Source organism: Tenebrio molitor, chromosome 2 (genome assembly GCF_963966145.1).
Source record: "Tenebrio molitor chromosome 2, icTenMoli1.1, whole genome shotgun sequence".
NCBI lineage: Eukaryota > Metazoa > Arthropoda > Insecta > Coleoptera > Tenebrionidae > Tenebrio > Tenebrio molitor.
Window position 1 is genome coordinate 15,114,947 of NC_091047.1, and position 20,885 is coordinate 15,135,831.

The window sequence follows — 20,885 nt, forward strand, 5'->3', positions numbered from 1 at the left end:
TTTACGTGTACATGTCAATTTGCAGAAAGTTCCAGACAATTTGAACATGTAATTTACAATCTGAAATATTGAGTGAAAAGTATTAGTATGCAAGACGAAAATTGAAGGAAGAAAACTGTTTCTAGTCCTCACACACCTTTTGAGCCTATAAATAAATTTTGTTTAATGAAGTAAATAACCAATACATTATCGAGTGAAATTGCTTATATCCTTAATTAAGTCTACTCGTATATCTATTTCAATAATAAGTTTTAAAGTTCTACTTTACCCCTGAATACTAAATTGACTTTTCAACTTGGTTGTAATATTCCGTCGTTTAAATTTTGGCACATAATTTTCAGTTATCGAGACGGCATCGAGAATATGATATGTGGCCGGCAGAACTAAATGTTTGTCGATTCACTTTCTGGCGATTCAAATGTTAATTTGTCGCATGATGCACTCGAGCACTGTTGGTATTTATTCCCTGAAAGTTTATCCCCTCGTCGAGCATTGCCCGAAACCATACGCCGGTGACATTTTTATGTTCGGCGTGGGCAGTAGAGAAGAAGAAGAAGAAAACAGGAAAACCGCAAAGGAGGCAAGAACATATTCAATTTTACGGGTTGCTTACAAGCGCGTACGGCAGATTTATTATTTTCCGAGCTCGTTCAATCTTCGGGTGCCTGCCGAGCTAATCTTCTGTGTTGAAACGAGAATGACAATGTGGGATATGTTTCCATAAGTTTGCTCGGCGCGAGTAGTATTGGGTCGTAAAGCCTCAAATGACATGTATTAATTTATCATTAATCCGCAAGGCATCTTAAACGTGAGCTGATCAACTAAATTACCACTTGATCTATAGTCAATTACAAGGTGTGGGTGGAAATAAGGATGCTCGTTTTATTTGTGCAAGGGAGACGATATTTTTTATTAACGTGTAAGCCCTATTATATCGGGTGTTCATTTAAATTCATCCTCAAAGTAGACCTTGAAGAGCCAATTGTGAGCGCACCACACATTACATATCGCGGATTAGCTGTTTAAATCTAACCTCACTTTTTGCGTTGTTTGTGTTTTTACTCTGGACACAATCGACTCTTCAACGCCAACTTTGAGGATGAATTTAATAAACATCCGATACATTGGGTAGTATGAATAAGAATAAGCATTTGCTTATACTATATATTTGTCTTTTTCTATCTAATAGAGTCCATGTATTTCTATCTCTTACTAATACAAGTAAAAGCATTTGCTAATGGTTTATGCATATGATCCAATGTGTCTATAAAAGAACGTACGAGTATATCAAGACTCCTGTGCAATTGTAATGGTCTATAATTTTATTATGTCGAACTATGTCGACCCGTTGAAGCCGTCAAATCAGATGTCAACAGTCAAATGTTAAATTATTAAATCTTAGCATCAGTCCGTCAGTTCGACGTCTCAGCGTATTCTATGTATATAACGGGTGTTTTTTTAAATTTGGCGTCGAAGTAGGCGTTGAAGTGTCGATTGTGAACGCACTATACAGGTTACGGATCACGGATCAGCTGTTTAAATCTTACGCTTTTCCACGAGTGGTGCGATCTCAATCGACTCTCCAACGCCTACTTCGAAGCCAAATTTAAAAAAACACCCTTTACAACGTGTTTCACGTAAGAGTACGAGCTTGACGAAGTCTAAATGCAACACAAAATACATTTGATAAGGGAAACTAGATTCATTAAAAATTGTAAATTGTAGCTTTGGACATCCCCAAACTAACACAATCGCTGGGGAGCTTTTTCCGCGAATGTGTGAAGAAGGGGGAAATCTAAAAAACTTCAGGGATGTCCAAACTACGTTTTGTCAACATACTCATGATTTATTACACCTAGTTACTCATGACAATTGAATATTGGGTTGCATTTTGAATTCGTCAGGTTCGTACTCTTACGTGAAACACGTTGTATAATATGACTTTATTCTGATCAATACTAAAGATATCACCAAGTTTTCTTTGTTTAAACGTGTATAAAGTGTCTACATTTGGACATAAATGGGTTATAAGACCAGCATTTCAATTTAGATATTCCATTTTACATAAAAACATAATTTCTAAATATCTAATCCATTTATGACCTTGCCTTTAGAAAATAGCTCCGCATCTTTTAATTAAAGTGTCCGCAAAAAAAATGTGAATTAATCCGGGTCGGCGGTGATAACGAGTTTTCCAGAAAGTTATTCCGAAACGTATATATTCACCGAAAAGTTATCGCTACGCCCTGGTTATTGCGAAACACAATTAAGGTTGTCAGAAAGTGGACGATGTGCAAATTTGAAACCACCCGAAATAACTCGGGGGTTATTAATGTCGCGTTACGCGGAGTTTGATGCTATCGAGTCGGTCGAGCGCAACATCACCTTCAAGAGGATGCTTTACGACGGACTGAAATATGGGCTCGTTTGTATGCGTCCAGGAAACGAACGGGACGCTAAAAAATACCGTGTCATTTTGACAAGGTCAGCTGAAGGCGGAGGCAGAACCAGGAGACTTTGACCTGGCCAGAACAAGTCATGACCGAATACGGATATGCTCATCACTGCGAGGCGAACATAAAAGAGGATGAGTGGAAGTATTTGTCGCTGGAAAATCGAATAATTAGGAGAATGTTTTCGTTGAAAGACCGAAGAATGAACGATGGGCCTAGCAGAGCGTCTGTGAAAGAAAACTGGAAGCCTGCCGTTATAGATCCTTTCCTGACATAAATTTTTTGTTATCAATTTCGGTGCGTGTCTTGAAACATAATTTTAATCTATGCGAACCGACGACCAATCTGTTACGAACTCCACCTAAAAAAGTAGTAAAAATGAAAAAGTGCCTGGGCCGAAAATGGTGAGTGCCGTCCTGAAAAAAATGTACGAAAAGCGACGCCGTAAATACACAGTAAAAAATATAGCAAGGTCTCAGATAAACAGAGAATTATGGGTATTCGGATGCAATTTCTTTCAGTAATGATGTTGTTTTTCGCAGCTTCAGTTGGTGAATTTCAAGGAATTGGTGTTGTTTTCCGCAGACGAATTCGGAACCTTTGGATCCTCCACGGAACGTCGGATTAGTTCCGAATTGCGAGGACCCGAACGGGAGATATTTTTTATTCCTCGGTTGGCGCACACTTAGCAAGAAGAAAAGTTCGATGGCCGCTTTTTTAATTGAAATTATAAAACTGTTAAAGTTTAATTAAAGTTGCCCCCACAAATACTGAACGCATCACACTCATTAGAGCCTCCAACGTTGTCATTTTTGACGTGATCACCAAATTCCCCTGTGAGGTATGATTTCCTCTCGGCTCATCCTGCCCTTTCTGATATTGTGTGTAGCATGCATTTTTATGAATTTTAAATTTGACAAGAATTATGGTGATGTAAAACCGCAAGGGAAATTAAATGCGACCGTAGCGAGACCCGACGGACTTGCGGTGGACAGGCTTAAGCCGGGAAATTTGCATGCAATTGCGAAGCCGCAACATTTAAATTAGTAAGAAAAGAAGAAAGGTCCTCCCACTACGTTTGCTTAAGTTAAATCACCTGACGACAGCATTAAAAAAAAGAATCCAAATTTGCAACTTAATAAATAAAATCGAAGCTGCAACGGTTTTCCGTTGCGACAGGGAATGTAATTTGAATAATACCATTTATTACACGGAAAGATATGCACAAGCAACTGACATGTAATTAATATGGTGTGTAGGTATAATCTTGATATTTTGAATCACAATGCGAAACACGCAGAATATTCACCAACAGCTAATGAATTATTTGTTTTGAACGTATAAACTATACGCAGGTATGTTTCTATTGCCACGATCACGAAAGCATATCAACTTTTCCACCTGTTTTTAGTAGCATGCATTATGTAAAAATCCAAATAGAATGGTATGGCAATAAAACTCAAATTATGTTTATTTTATGAGTTGTGTTTAATTATTCAAAACCACAAAGCGAGATTTTTTTAAATGAAAGTGGTTACGAAGTGCTGGAACATTTCATATTAACGCTATAAACTAAATACTTCAGTTTATTACTTTCCCCATGTTTAGATCTTCAACTAAATAACACGAACAAATTTAATAAAAAGGAGACATTTTCTGACACCTACGTTTTTTAAGTTATAAAATTGTGACATTATAAATACATATTATACACAGGCTGTCCCTGAACTGACCCTACAGAAAAAGGGAGTACATATTTGGGTAAATGTGATAATCTGAATTTTAAAGAAAAACCATCGAGGTAGGATGACCGCAATTTTGCGTTGCTGGGATTGCGAATTTCGAATTTTGTTGGGATAATTTTTGCTGTCTAGCAACCTGTCCGATTTTTAAATATGTATATCTAAGGACGAGCTTCTGAGATTGATGAAATTGAAAACTTAGCTACAGCTGTCAGCACATTCCTGTTTTCTATCGGGAGGCAGTTCTGGGATAGGCTGTATATCAAGTTAATTAATCAAAATTGGAGTGTCTTTATATCTCAACAATTTTGACTAAAAACATAACGTTTGCATCTACAAATAACAAATTTACCATTTTATTATCACGGTGCCTAAAGGCTACTAAAAATTGATTCAACTTCATTTATGCTGCTTAAAAATTTAACGATTAATGGTGTTCAATTTGAAATTAACAGCTTACTTTTTTTTAAATAATATTTCGTCTAAAATGTCTTTAGATAGCATGAAAATATTTATCAATAACGAGTAATATCTCCGCGATTTTTGTACATTCATCTGTAACTGACACCGTAGTTCTCGGACCATGTTCGAAGGATGTTGTAAACAACAGTTTACGATACATTTTGTTACATAAATGTGACCTAGATGGCCAAAGTGTCAAAAACTGTCTTGTCATCTGAGCAGTGTGGAGATGCGCGTTATCTTGCTAAAAATAGCTTCCTGCAACATCTGAAGATATGTCTGTAAAGCGACTTGCAATATCAATATCATCACTTTTCCAGTTGATCCGGTATGACGTCTCTTGCGGTTCTCATTCATATAGATATACACCATCATGTACTCTTACGTGAAACACGTTGTATATTAAATAATTATTCAAAGATTCAGCATTTGAATGGAAAGCGTTGTTACTTTGATAACGCATAAAATAAAATATCTATCAGAATTACTAAAAAAAATTTGTTCGCCTTTGAAAATTTTTTTTTGACAATTTAGCGTTCAAACCATTGCGGCTATATGTGAATTTATTAGGCTCTTTTGTAGCCTATTCACAACCATTTAATTTGGTGTATAAATAATTAAAATCCTCCGATAAATAAGGACTATAAACTCGTCTTCTTCTTTGGGGACAACCTGTATAGGTGATTGATAAAGTGATTTAGCACGATGAAAAACCCATAACGACCGCAGAGCATTAAGGCCTTCGTCGGGTCTCAAACAGCTCCCTTGCTCGTTATGGCCTTCTTAAAAGCCGTTAAGACCTAAATAACTATAAATGTAGGCATATCCGAAGAAAATTTTGTTTTGACAAGGCAAAACTCAATTTAGCTCAATCTAGCAAGTTTTGAAATGGTTCTACACTGACCACCAAAATTAACGCATCACTTGTATTTTTACGGTTTTTTTGAAAAGTTTTACTTTAAAGCAAAAAATTGTTATACACACTGAAAATCGAGGGAAAACATAAATCATTCTACAAGAGTAATTAAAATTTCCAGCCACTGTGTACAAAAATGAGCAAAAATATCGTTTTTGCTCGATTTTTAAATTTACTCGAAAATAATTTTTTAGTAACAGTTAAAAAATTGAATCAGTATTGACATCAATCTTCATTTACTTTTAACATGGGTGATGTTAGGAACAACTTCGCATTTAAAAAATCCGTGCAAGTGGTTTTGTTAGCTCAGAATTAAGAGAGTCGGAGGACTATAGATATCACTTTGGTATGAACCAATCTACCGTATCTAAAGTTCTAAGAAGACATCGGGAGACTGGACGGCACACAAGGAGGCGGGGACAAGGCCGAAAACGGATCACAACACCTCACCAGGACCAATGCTTAAGGTTAATAAGCATTAGAGAAGGGTTTCTCACTGCTCTCCTACTTTAAGATCGCATGTTAGACAATATGCACTCCGCCTGGGTGAAAATACGGTTAGAAAACGACTAAAGTAGGATCAGATACATCCGAGAAGACCAGCTACTGGACCCAAGTTAACTGCAGCTCTTCGGAGGGACCGTTTAAACTTTGCATTAGAACATGTCAATTGGGTCGAACAAGATTGGCCCAGAGTTTTGGTCTTCGAGGAATCCAGGTTCTGTCTATACGAGTCTGACGGACCGGTAATAGTGTATAGACGACCTGGTGAGTGATATGCGCAGTGTAATTTCGTTTCTAAAGAGAGTTTTGGGGGAGGGTCAATAATGGTATGGATAGGAATATCTTTAGACGTAGCTACAGAGCTGGTGGTTTTAGATAGACGCAATTTAAATGCACATCGATGTAGCACGAACATCTTGGAACCTGTTGTTGTACCTTATGCCCCATTCGTAGGGCAAGATTTCATTTATATGCACGATAATAATAGGCGGCCACATATTGCAAGGGTAATTTCCGACTAATTTAGGACTATTGAAATATCAGTTATGAAGTGGCCAGCACGTAACCCTGACCTCAACTCATTCGAACACTTATGGGATAATATGGAAAAGCTGTTACAGGCAATGTAAGGACGTCCAAATGACTTCAGTCAGCTAACAAGAGCACTTCTGGATATTTGGCAAAATATAGGCTAAAATCATAACAGAAACCTCATTTTTAACATGCCACTACGTTAATGAGCTGCAATTAACGCCAGAGGGGACAATACAAGATTCCAGGAAAATAATCTTTAAATTTCCATGGTTTTTTCGATTTCTCATTTTTACTCGTGATGTTACCTTTTCGAATTTTTGTATTTTTTTTACATTTATGTGCTCTTTTTTTGAGAAAATGTGTTGAAAATATTTCCCATGGTTCAGCTGTTATTGTTGTTAACATATTTTTTTAAATATTTCAAAACTTGCTTTTTTAATTAAAAAAATCAAAGTGATGCGTTAATTTTGGAGTTCAGTGTATTTAGGTCAACATCTATTTGTATTTATTTATTAAACCACTTCAATTTTCATATCAATAGTCGTGATGTGATCTGTAATAAAGGCTCTAAAGTTCTCTAAAGTTCTATTCTGTCAGCCACGCTGTAGACAATTAATACGATAGATAGAGCTGGCATGTAGTATGTAATTACAACAAAATTGTTTTTATTATCAAAAAATAAACTTGAGCTTAACAAAACGAGACGTTTCTGAAAAAATAAGAATTCACAAATACGTTCTTGTCAATTATTTATGTAATTATATTTTATTACACCATCACATTACAATATTATATTACAATTTATCGTAATGATATAAATATGTTAGTTCTATCTGTATCTGCATATGAAATACAATCTAACAGGAAATTCAATTTCATCGCTTTTTAATTTTAAAAATTATACATTTTTTAAATGGTCTGCATAAGGACAAGATTAGTGGGTGGATTTCTCACCTTTATAATTCCATGTAAAATTGAGTATTAATCAAAGCAATGGTCATTTGAACCAGTTCTGGTTCAAATATAATGGGCATTTAACGGACATTAGAAATGTCAATTTCATTCCACAATACAAAATCTGCAGATTATTTATTATGGAAGAAGCACTGGTTATCTACTACCAGTTTGTCATTTGTGCATAACCTAAAAAATTAAAAGTTGCTGCCTTTTTTTAAAAATTTAAATACTCCAGGTACATTGAAAATGTAAATATACTCGTAAATGAACAAAGCCCCAATGTATTTGTGCCGTTTTAGCACTTTTCCTTATTACAATTGCCGAAATGTAGAAAAGTAACAACAAACGGTTTGAATTAGGTACCCAATTTATCTTCAACAATTTGGTGGATGCGCCGGTGCTAAATACAGAAAACGAAATTAAAACGAAGTTTTACTATTATTAAACCAAGTCTTTTTAAACATTAATGTTAAGTTTATAAGTGAAGCATGACAATTTCTTAGTTAAACACAAATTATAATAAACTAAGCAAAAATGAATAGGGAATTTTTCCATTTTTGAATTTTTTATAAATACAGTTTAAATTTATAATGAAATGTGTTAGAAATATATAAAGATACACATTAGATGTAATGTTCCAAGTACCTGTAACATTTTAAATTTATCTAGTGTTTAAGAATACGTGAGAGGATTGGGGCTTTCTAAGAAAAATTATGGAATTCCCTATTCAGTTTTGGCTAGTTTACTTCTTACTAATTTGCATGGATTGCCAAGTATACTGGATACTGTAACCTTTAACATAACTTTAACTTTAACATGAAAATATAAAAAACATTTGTTTCCGACAAATGTTATACTACAGCGAACAGCGTCATTATAAATTATTGTCCTATCACAGTTGGCGTTGAAAACCTTCACAAATTTTGGAGGTGCCGCAGCCTCGCAATGTTAGACAAAGTAGTAGACAGATTTCCACTACCGCCGGTAACGCCACCTACCGGCGATACTAGTCTCACTCATGTTATGAGACTGGCGGCACATTCAACTACGTCACCAACGCCTACTACGATGGGACACTTCATTTATAATATTTATATTATATTTATAATAATGTATAATGACTTTGTAAGTTTTGCATTAGTATATCTATACGAGTAGGTACAATACGTGAATTCATTTATTTCTATTTTTACGGTAACATTTGAATTTTTACAGAAACATTTTATATTTTGCAATTAGTTATACTAATTTCGATTACAAAAAACCTAGCGGGGTTCCTTGAAAAAATTATACAAACGTCTTTACAGAAATTATTAGAGAAACATTGAAATAAAAGTTCAACTTGATATTAATTGTTACATTCCTCAGTAACCGCGAGCAAAGTCGCAAGCAAAAGCTAGTTAATAATATAACGTGTGTTCAAAAAAATTGGTGGTCAAGCGGCCTAGTCTATTGCCTGATTCTGTTTTCGTTAACGCATGGCGTAGCTTAGCTGTACAATATTTCGTAAAACATGAAGTGTAGGACGAAAAAGTGGAAGTGGCAACAATTGATATGTATGTCAGAAGCCGTTGATATAGTTTGAAAAATAATATAAAATGAACCCAAAACTTGTCCCAATTTGTCATTTATCACAATAAATGAAGGTATGATCAAAATGAGGTTTGTATCTAAGTGATTTGTCAATTAAAAAGACGACCTATGTTTGGGGAAGAGAGATAACACCACAGTCTGATTGACCACAAATTTATTTGAATAAAAAAAAATGTAGATATAATTGTCGTAAATAAATTTGTTAATAATGAAAATAAACAGTCGATTGTTGTTTATGACCTATCATCGAAAAGCGTAATTTACTGACTCAAACTTCCGGGTTTGTGTCAAATGTTGCTTGCCATGACAGAGGAATTAGTTTATCTTTTGACTTTTTTTCGGATTCGATATGATTAAACGACACCATGATGAGCTCGATGATGAGGTATAATCTAGAGCGTCCAACCCCCTTGGAAAAGCAGTCGGATTATGTAGTTGCAACCACAATGCTTTGACGAATTACCGGTTCGACCCGACCAAACCATGAATGGAACATAATACGTTTCAACCAATGTGGGGATTATTACGGCTGCAACCGGACGATTTGTACGAGTAACCTCCGGTCAGTACATAATAAATGACATATACACAATTCTATGAGACTACGACGGATAAAATAAGTAATCTAAGACTGATTTTTCGACAAGCCTAAAATAAAAATTTCTTCTCATATATAATCTTTGCAAAAATTTTCCGTAAAAAAACTAATTTTTATATCATCAAAAATGTTATCAGTTATCACCAAATCAGAAGAGTATTAATCTTTGAACCAAATTTAGCTATCATTGTTTAGGATTCAAATAGAATTTTTACAAGATTTGTTCAGGTGGGTAAAATTAAGGTTGGTCACTTTGATTCAGAATCAAAATGCACTTAGATTACAAGAGTTCACCCATTAGTACTTCCTCGAAAATTTCATGCCTCAACTGGAAAAAAATTTCTGAAATACGCGAAGGCATCAACGAAAAAAGAAAGAAAAATGATGCGAGATGTGCTGTACCATCAGAACAACAAAATGCTTCACAAGAGCTATATTTTTATGATTAACATATGTAATGCCTCTTTCACATAAAATGCATTCACGTTGTTTTGGCATAATGGGAGGTCATAGAAATGTTGCTTTTAATTTGGTTGTAAAGCTATCTGTTGAATTAGGTTATGTTTTTCTAAGTTTGAGGTTATAAACAGCGTCAATGTCTATTGCATTCTTGTCAGTTTTACTAAGTTTGCAATAGAAGCATACTCAAACATCGCGAGAAATTCAGCAACATTATGATGTTCATTTTGATAGGTTCGCATTTCATGCACTTAGTGATGATTTTGAAATTTTGTCTCGAGGCCGAGATATTGATTCTAAACAACTTTTCTTAATAACTTTTTGTCGTATTTACCACATAAAATGCACTTTACTCTACAGAAAAATAGGTTTTTTGAACATTTTCAAGGCATACTTGACTTTTCAAAACTAAAATACTGTTAAAAATTAGTCTTTAACCAAGCGGGGCTAAACTCCAAAAAAATGAAAAGTTAAATCGAAATTTTTTTATCTTACAAGAGTCGTTTCACTTATCCCGGGACACACTGTATGTATGTATCAATAAAGTCTACTAGAAAATGTACAATATAAAACTAGATAAACTAAAGTGTTTGTTTATTTATTTTCAAGGTGACAATTCGTTATATTTTTTTGGTTAACCGTTTCAAGTTGAATGGCATCTTTTCTCTATGTAAATAATTTTTCGTGATTCCTCCTGCTAGAATGTATTTTAGAGTTTAGAGGATGCTATCTATCGAAAACTTGGGTATTCTTTGCATAATGTATTCAAAATGGGCCTGTGCTGCTGCTGCATGTAAAAATAAATGACACGAAAAAATGTTAATGGAGTGTCGGTATTATGGGTCCTGCCGTCCGAATTAATGGTGGCGTGCTCGAAAATTACGCGTGTCATTTAGCGAGCCGGCACGAAAATTAAAAATTTAAAGAGACCGTTTCAATTCCGACAATGTTCGGTCTGATGACGGCGGTTGTATTCCCTTCGACCCCGTCACGTCGTCGATCCAAAGGCCACCCCCGTCATACTTAGTCTTTCTAATATCTACTTCAGAGATTAGGCTACGTCACAAAATTATCTAAATGACAACACGCTCCGCTCAGGCATGAAATTGAAATATTTCTGTTTCTCTTATTACAGTCAAAAAGCTTGCCCAAATTTTCTCGGTATTCATTTCGTATGTTTTGATCGGCCATAAATTCAGTGGCGGCTCTTGTAAATTTTTGTAGGGAGGCATAGTAGGGACGTGGTTATTTGGACGCTATCGGGCAATCAGGGCTCCATAATCATCGTGTGGTCATAGAAGTAGCTAATAGTATATTATACGCCAAGGTAGAGAAGACATTTTTTTAAGCCGGGGAATAAAGAAGCGAGGCTTAAAATTGTCTTCTCTAGCGTGGTTTATATACTATTTTTTGCACTACTAGATCCGTTAAAACCCTTTCTAATAATAATTATTAATTAAATTTGTTTGTCCGATGCGACGATCCGAGTTCTCATTTTTCAACGGTTGCTATGAAAATTCATAATCGTCTGTCTACGTTAACCAATAAAATCAAAGAAAATCTTTCGTTGCTAGGTGACGGCTGTTCATTATTGACCTTGGTTAATAATGAAAATTATTATTAACCAAGGGAGAGAAATTCTACTTCTGGGGTCGGTTCGAGAGTCAATAATGACGCCTTCTGAGACTAGTAGTGAAAAATAGTAGATTATATCATTAAGAGTAGAAGTGAGTCTTTTTGTGCTAATCTCAGAGATTGAAGACCGAGAGGAAGTAGAGGTCGTAACTAGGAGAAGCGCAAAAAGACCTTCTATACTAAATGGCATATACAGGGTGACTGACGAAAAACCTTTGACGCTGTATCTTACTTATTCTTTATCCGATTTGAATAAATGACACATCAAATGAAATAGTTCGAAAAACACTTCATTATTATCCTATTCGATATTTTTTTCGACATCTATTTTTTGACAGACGATAACAAACTTTTTTTTTTCAAATTACACTCTATATATTTTTTTATTCGTTCTTATAAAGAATCTTCTTCTGAATATTCCTACATTAAAAAAAAAAACAAAAAATGTATTTTAAATGAAAAAAATTGAAAATCAAAAATCAAGTAATCAAATTTGTAAACAATACAAAATCTATTCTAGTTGCTCAAAATTTCCTCAATGCTGTTGCAGACACTGTCGATACCTTCTAGAAATGCCCACCTTTGCATTCAGTAGAAAATGTCGGGGTTTTTCCTGACATACTCGCACTAACTTTTTTCTTAACTCTTTTTGGGTACCTGGTGGGGTCAAATAAACATTGTCTCGAAAGTTTCGAATGAATATAAAGAAATCCAATGGATTCAAATCTGGGGATCTATACTTGGGCCAACCAAGTGCCCGCGTATTTTAAATAGCAACTTCCAATTGGCTTATTCAAAACGTGCGCAAATTTTCGAAAGTCTGATGTAAATCCACCAAAATTACTTGACGGCATCCGGCATCTCATTCGTTTTAATCTCGCTTCGGGAGTTTGACCACGTGTTAATGTTTGTTTGTTTTCCTTGGCATTTTTCGATTTGTATTACAAAATAGTTTTTTTTAAGACTTATAAGAATGACAAATGCCAAAGAACCTGCTTCATTGTGAAACAGGCTTCGGCGTATATGCCGTTCACGATTATTTTAAACATGCAGGAGGCCGCGATATTTTTTTGTTAGATTGGCGTCAGGTCCTGTCATATGACGTTTCGTTTTTAAATATTCGCATTGTTGTCAATTCCGTCATTAATTTAGTTAATAAGAATTTACCCAGAACTGCCCTACAAATATGTATGTTTCATTTCAATTACAATTTTACGATTATTGTTCCTAATGCGTTCAATTATTTAAAAAATGTAACAACTTGGGAGCAATGTTCGGTTGAATTATAACCTAAAATAGATTTATTAAGACAAATCACAATACTGCCAACTAAAATGTCAGATTTTCATAGATAGTTAATTTGAAATAATCGTGAATGGTTTATATATCGTTCTACGCAACTAGGCCACATCCCCTTTTTTTTATTACTATATCTGTTGGTTGGCACAAGTATAGCGGGCCATCGAATAGCTCCATGAGCACCCATTCATCGTTCACCAAAATGATTTAAATGATTTAAAAATACAACATTCATGCGTGCATTATGTGGTATGGCGCCGTTCTGATGAAACACGACTCTATTCAACACTGCTAATGGTATCTCATCCAGAAAATTGCTTATTTCGTTTGATAATAAATAATATGATATTTTGTTTGATTGAGACTGCTATCAATAAAAAAGGGACAGCAACATTATAAATTATAATATTATTATTATCAAACTGTTTTGACAAATGAATACTCAGAGCTTACTTAGTCATTTCGAGCATTTAGAACAAACTTCTCTCTTGTTTATTTTGGTCACTTGATTTTCAAATTTTGTACATTTACTCTTTAATTTTTTGACTTTTGTTTAATGAATGGGTATAGTTCTTAGCATTTTTATATTCAGAAGACAAATCTCTACAATACTGAATAAAAAAAAATGTACAGTGCTATTTGAAAAAAAGAAGCTGATGTTCATCTGTCAAAAACTGGACGCAATATATTTTTTTTATTTAGTGGGTATTGAAGTGTTTTCAAAATTATTTCACTTGATGTGTCATTTATTCAAATCGGATAAAAAATAAGCAAGATACTGCATCAAAGGTTTTTCGTCAGTCACCCTGTATGTACTATTTTATCTTCAAGCGGATCACAAAAAACAATCGACATGACTCGTTCATTTTCTTTTGCTGCATTTACAGTAAAATGACAATTTTCTAATTTACAATTTTCGAATTTTAAGGCACCAGTAATTCCTGGTTCTCCTGTTGCAATATTATTGGTACTGGAAGGTTCACGCATGTTAGTAAAGTCTACAAAGTCTAAAAAGTTTACTTTTTAACGTTGAACGGCTATCTTGCTATTTTTGATTTTGACATCTGTCATCCGTGCACATGGGCGACTCGTTAAACACCACAGTGGCACCGGTTAAATATTGAATAATAATTCGTTATTTCGCTTTTTTAGAGACTTTTTTCCGACATTATTTTTTTGTTGATAAGCACTGCACTATTACTTGATAGTAATATCCGTAATAGTGTATGTACTCCGGCAAAATTGCCGTGCCGCCGGGTGGAGGTGGGATAGTAATGTAATTTAATTATCAAATATTTCGTGTAATTATTGATCAATAAATCGTGAGAAATGCTTCAAATGACCTTACATTTGACTCGGTCGAGCCGCCTGTAAACTCAACTACTAGAATTTGAAGTATTTCAAGTCCGGTTACAAAAAAAGCCACTTCAACCGTTTCTATAGAGATACACAAAGGCGCGATTTTCGACCGCTTGAAGATAAATTATTTTTTTGTGGTTTTTGTGAGTTGTTCTTTATTGTTGGTGTTTCACGAAATATAAATTTTCATTTACCATTACCTCAATTTTTTGTTTGACACTTTTTTAACTAGGCGTTCCTTATCCTTATACTCTGAACACTGGTTATGAATTTGTGCGTGACGCATTCGTACAATCTGTTGAAAACAACTCCCTTTCGTACCAGACGATGCTTTTCCTTCAAATACATAATTGTAGGATCAACGTGCTCAGTTTTTTCCATTTTCATTTAAAACTGGAATTGTTTATAAAAAGTCAATATAGCAACACCAACAATTTGCATAGAAACCATAGCACTCTAAAAATTCATAGTGATAGCACAACGATATCCTAATGGTTAGCCTTTGCATAATTTACTGAAACCTTTAAATTTTGACTATTTCGATAACCAAAATAAAATTAAATGTATGTACTACGAGTACGTGTATAATCAAGATTATAACCCTAGGGAAATTTAAAACACTCGACTTCATGTCGTGTTTCAAACATTCCTTCGTGCAATAATCTATTGATTACGCCCTTAATATGTACTTGGTTGGATTAGGTTTAAATTAGAATATTGTAGTGTGGTGTAGGTACTCTCCTTGCTATGACATCCATATCTCGTGTTTAGAACTCATCCAGAGAAAGTATCTATATTACGTTAAATACGGTACGTATCGCGTTAGATCACATTATAACAGTGAACCGAAATTGATCCGATGAAAGCGAGAACAACACCTAACATTCATTTCTTGTTTAAGTTAATTTATAGCTTTGTTGTAAATGTCAGATTTCTTGGAAGGGTTGATTTTTGCCATAAGGTTTAGTAGAACCAACCAGCACCCATACTCTCCTAAGTTGCCTGTGCCAGTTCTTACATTAGTACCGTGTGGAACAAAGTGGTTATCACTTTATCATCTAGTTAGCTTTGGAATTTTTTCACATGTAAATTTTCCTGCACCGCTCTGCTCTACTCTTTTTGAAGTTGAAGTGACCTTGAAGTTCTGTCAATAAATGTCATCAATCAAATTGTCAATTATTACAATTTATTGAATTGAATTGATAAACGATTCAAATGTATACCATGCTAGAAAACACTAAAACACTTTCATTATTGAGGCGTACCTACTTCCGATCTCATCCCTTCTCAATAAATCACATTTGGAATTTTGATGTATATTTTCAGATTACGGTACTGCCTGTAGAACGGCACATCGTATTTTTAAGGATATTTAAGGATAATGCAAAGGTAACTAGATGAAGATCATTTTGTTCCACACTGTATATTTGTTCATTTGGGTTGCAGGTTATCAATTATCATAGTTAATACAATAAGATGAAGACAGTCTCATGTTTTTATTATCCCTAGGAGTACTGATTTCAATTTTTGTAGAATTGTAGAATTTCAATATGTATGTAAGGTACTTAACTCAATTGTAAGTTGTAAATCTAACCAACTAGGTATGACCTCGCGAATTAGGCACGATATTGTTCTCCGCATTGTAAATATAGAAAGAAGTCATCGGAAAAAGTTGCTCATTATAAAATTTTATACCCCGTTTAAATGTAAAATGCACATTTTGATTTTTTTTTAAATAAGTTGTAGTTTTGATATTCAATTTTAAGTACAGTGCCGTAATAATAAACTTTTATTCTTTATTCAATAAAAATTGAAACAAAAATTGGAACACAAACTGATTCTGAAAGAATTGCTACTTGTTGTTACCTAAGCAATTTTTTAAAACTTTAGTGTTTTAAAGGCCCTTTTTAGAATCTGCATCTCTAACCCCCAATTTCATAATCAGCCTAAAGTTACTTTAACATTAAAGTTCACCATTTATCATAGAAACATATTGTTGCAAGAATCCATTAAAGTCCTATTATAGGCCTATTATTGTATTCAATTTGGAGTCGTTTATGGCTATCTCTTAAAGCACTCGTAGTTTAATAGATCTCTAAGAAAATTTGTATCAATATTTCAGTGTATTATTGTCATTTACACCAAAAAACTTCCAATATTAATGTTCAAACTCTACTTTTTAACATCTGTTGCAGATGTAGTTGCATCCGTTATACCTTGAATTACCAATTAATACAAAATTCCCTAGAATTTGAAAATTTAAATTTTTAATTTAAAAATTAAAACAAGGGTGCAAATTCTAAAAAATAACATAAAAAAACTCGTTTTATAAGGGCATTGGCGAACTCGTCCCATACAAAACTCCCCTACGGGTCGTTTCCTACACTTGGGACTCGTGCGCCAAATCAACCCTTACAAAACTCGTTATTTAATATACATACTATTTTCAAAAACAGGGATTATGATTCAGGTATAATAAAATAGTAGTTTATTTAACGAGTTCGTGTGTAAATTGGCCAACGAGTGCCAAAACAGGCTCAATGTACATAAGAACGAGTTGAATACAACGTTTTTTTGTTCGACGAGCCTCTTAAAGGCTCCAAATCGCTTAAAATCTTTAAAATTAGCTTGACGTTTCGTTTTGACAAATTGTGACATTTATCAAAATCCGCTCACACAGGAGAAATTTCTCAAATTCTGGCAGTGTCGAACAAAAAAAATATTTTTCATGTGAACTAGCTTTTGAAATAAATGAAGTAATTTATTTGTAAACAACCTTTTCGGTTTCTTAACATTTTACTGATAGGTCATAAAGTGAGTATGTAGGTGTACAGTTGCGGCCGTTGAAATCTCAGACAAAGATTTAAACACTCGGTATAAATTCCGAAATTTGATTAGCGTAAACAGGATTTTCATCATTATAAAGTCAGTGTCAGTATTTCACATACCTATTAGGTCAGAATCGCGCGTAACTTTTAAAATGCCGCAATTATATATCTGATTTGCAAAAATGTATGAGTATAAGAGCCATTGCGAGAGAAATTAATGTGGATAATGTTTGAGTGACATTTTGAGAAACGTCACTTTCAATACCAAAAGTTTGGCGTTGTCAAAGTGTCTGAGTTTTCAACGGCCGCAACTGTACATACCTATGTAGGTATACAGAGTTATTCACGTAAGATGACGAGCCTGACCAGATAAAAATGCAACTCAAAAGACAATGTGAATTGAGAGGTGTGAACCTCTCTCAATAAAGTACAATTTAATAACAATAATAAGCAATTAAAATCACAAAAGTAATGGGTAAGTAGGATCATATCAGTTCTGTCATCGTTCGAAAATATTTTCAAATACTAAATACGAAGGAAAAATGCAGTGACAGACATATCTTTCAAATTATGTAATAGAATCCTGGAATCCTGATTAAATTTTTAAATACCAAACTCAATGAATGCTTCGTAAAGTGTATTTTGGGTTGCATTTTTACCTAGTCACGCTCGTCATCTTACGTGAATAACCCTGTATTTATGCGTACATATTTACAAACTACATAATTAAATTTCAATGAACGTTAGGATCTACTTAAAAGGAGTACTAAGAATAATAATTGATTATTTAGGATTGTTTAATCTTGGATGGGTATTTTAAAGAGCCATTTTATTGTTTTAAATAAATTTAAAGTTTAGAATAAATAAAAAAAGTGCGACGAGGATGGGATTCGAACCCACGCGGGCAGAGCCCATTGGATTAGCAGTCCAACGCCTTAACCACTCGGCCACCTCGTCCTTGAAATCTACCGATACTCATACGAGAAATAATGTTCAGATCCATAACTAAATAAAATAATTTTAAAACTAACTAATACATAACTGAATTTGTATCAGTCACAAGAAATTCTGTAACCTCATCAAGAGAAAATTTTGTAAAAGTGTATATTTTAACAACTTTATCTCATAGAATAAAGGTTGCTAAAGTCGGCCTTACACCAAGGCAACAATTGGCAACATGTTGCTTGCAACAACATAGTAATGTTGCCGGTCATTACTAAAAAATGTTGCCGGCAACATGTTGCCAATTGTTGCCTTGGTGTAAGGCCGCCTTAATGATGGAACTTGATTTGGTTAGTAACAAAACAGTTCATTAAGGCGTTAAACAGACCGATATAATTTTAAGTAAAACATTTTAGAAAAGATACAAACAACAACAATGGCAACAGGGCAACAGCTAATTTTTGCCTAAGTTACTTTGTTCTTTTATAAAGGTACCTGATCCAAATAAGGCCCACCTAATTTTTGTTTTCAAATATCGGTTAGTAAAAACAAGTAAGAACTTTGGATGCGGGTTGTAAATGAAAGTTTAATCTTTTCTTAACATAACAGTATAAAACATATACCTAAATAAAAAAATAATAACAAAGAAGTTATTCCTGTTTCAAAAAAACATTGTTTGTGAGCCTTATTGCGTACGATGTGCTTAACAAGGTCCACCCATTAAATTCTCGATAACAGTTAATAAAACACCGATTTTCTTCTAGAATACTTAAATAAAAACAACTTTCATTTGCATGAACTGCACAAATAATAATCCAAATCATTATCTTTTATTAGGCCTATACAAGTTTCGTGGTACCAAACGGAACAATTCTTGCACATACGCATACTTATCATTTCACAGGTGTCACATCAGGGATAATACCAACTTCCCTTATTTGATTTTCTGTCAAAATAATAATTCAAGAATAAAGCCCACTACGGTTTTAATAAGGCCCACTCCTTTGCCGGGCCTTATTAAAACCAGCTCACATTAAAGGGTATAAGATATTATACGAATATAAGCTAAAAGCAGAATGAAATAAATACATGCAATGAAAAAGAACTTTCCAAGGAATACTGCAATGCTATTTTCAAACAGAAATTTGTGGTAAATACCTTAAAATCTTACACTTACTTTTCCCGCTTTTTAACAACACTGGTGGGTGAACTTTGCAATGTTATTTTACCGCGAAATTTGAACATATCTGGTACGGTCATTTGTACGAATTTTATACACTCATGCTAAACGAACCCCTTATGTTGTAGTATATTTGGAGATTTCTATACCTAAGTCAATATCATTAGTGGGCCTTATTTGGAACAGGTACCTTATATACATATTGTAATTTCATAAATGTAATAATATAACGGGTGTTTTTTAAAATTTCGCGTCGAAGTTGGCGTTGAAGAGTCGATTATGGATGCTCTATATCTATATGGATAACGGATCAGGGATTAGTTGTTTAAGTCTTACACTTTTACACGAGTGGTGCGTTCTCAATCGACTCTCCAACGCCAAATTCGATTTAAAAAACAGTTATTGGTGTATCAAGGCCCAAAAAGTGCATCTTTTTCGTCCGAGTCTGGGTTTTCGAGTCGAGGTGCAGCCGAAACTTGAAAGGGCAAGGGCAAAAGGCACTTTTTGGCTGAGGTGCACACCACGTTTTTCGTATTTGTTTAGGCAAACATTTTGTAAAACATGAATTAATTCTAAATTTTGAGGTTATCTTTGACAGATGTCAAGTTAGGTATATAAATTGAAAAATTTATATATGTATTTATACTCTAAATAATGTAAGAAGTCCCATGTCAAACGTGACAGTGGCGCTAATGCATGTGTAATTTCATTAAAAATAAAAATTTTGAGCTAATAAAAGTTTCGATTTGCAACAGAAATGAAAAAAAAAAAAGTAGTTTTGGATGTTCCTACCTTAAATTTTTTAAGTCGTTACCATAAATGTCCATTAGTTCATATTTTTGCCGTGGGACTTCTTACATTATTTATTGGCTATGACGTTATTTTTTAAGAGACAACAACATCGTAAATTAAGTTGGTTAGACAAAGATAGCGACAAAAATCAAATCCAATTTGATGAACTTTTCAATGGAAGACATGTTAGTTATACAGGGTGATTTACGAGGAATAATGAGCCCGATGGAATAGAAAATGCAACCCGCAATTCATCAGGAGAAAAACCCGGACATTTACCGCTTCGATGTCCGGCTTTTTGTTCCAATGTATTGTGGGTTGCATTTTCTATTCCGCCGGGCTCATTATTCCTCGTAAATCACCCTGTATACATACCACATTTCACGTTATGTATCTCAGGAAACGAACACGAAAACACCCTTTATTTATACTCATATGATTATACAGGCTGGACTACAAAATCCACCCCAAGTTCTGGAGCTTTTTATTATAGATCGCATACGACGATCCGTGTGTCAATCAAAATACCGGGTGATTTTAAATGATTGTGACTTTTTTTCTTAAGTTGGGAACATTTTTCATAAATTATTTTCACAAACTTGATACCTTAATCAACACATTGGCGTACGTAC

At 34.1% G+C, this 20,885-nt stretch overlaps 1 protein-coding gene and 1 non-coding gene across 3 annotated transcripts in view; one reads left to right on the top strand and one right to left on the bottom strand.

Annotated features, from left to right (window-relative positions):
* LOC138124155 (uncharacterized) overlaps positions 1 to 20,885 on the top strand; it is a 233,729-nt gene that overhangs the window by 60,513 nt on the left and 152,331 nt on the right. The window lies entirely within an intron of this gene.
* On the bottom strand, positions 18,215 to 18,296 carry TRNAS-GCU (transfer RNA serine (anticodon GCU)). Its single transcript has one exon. It is a non-coding gene; the product is annotated as a tRNA-Ser (tRNA).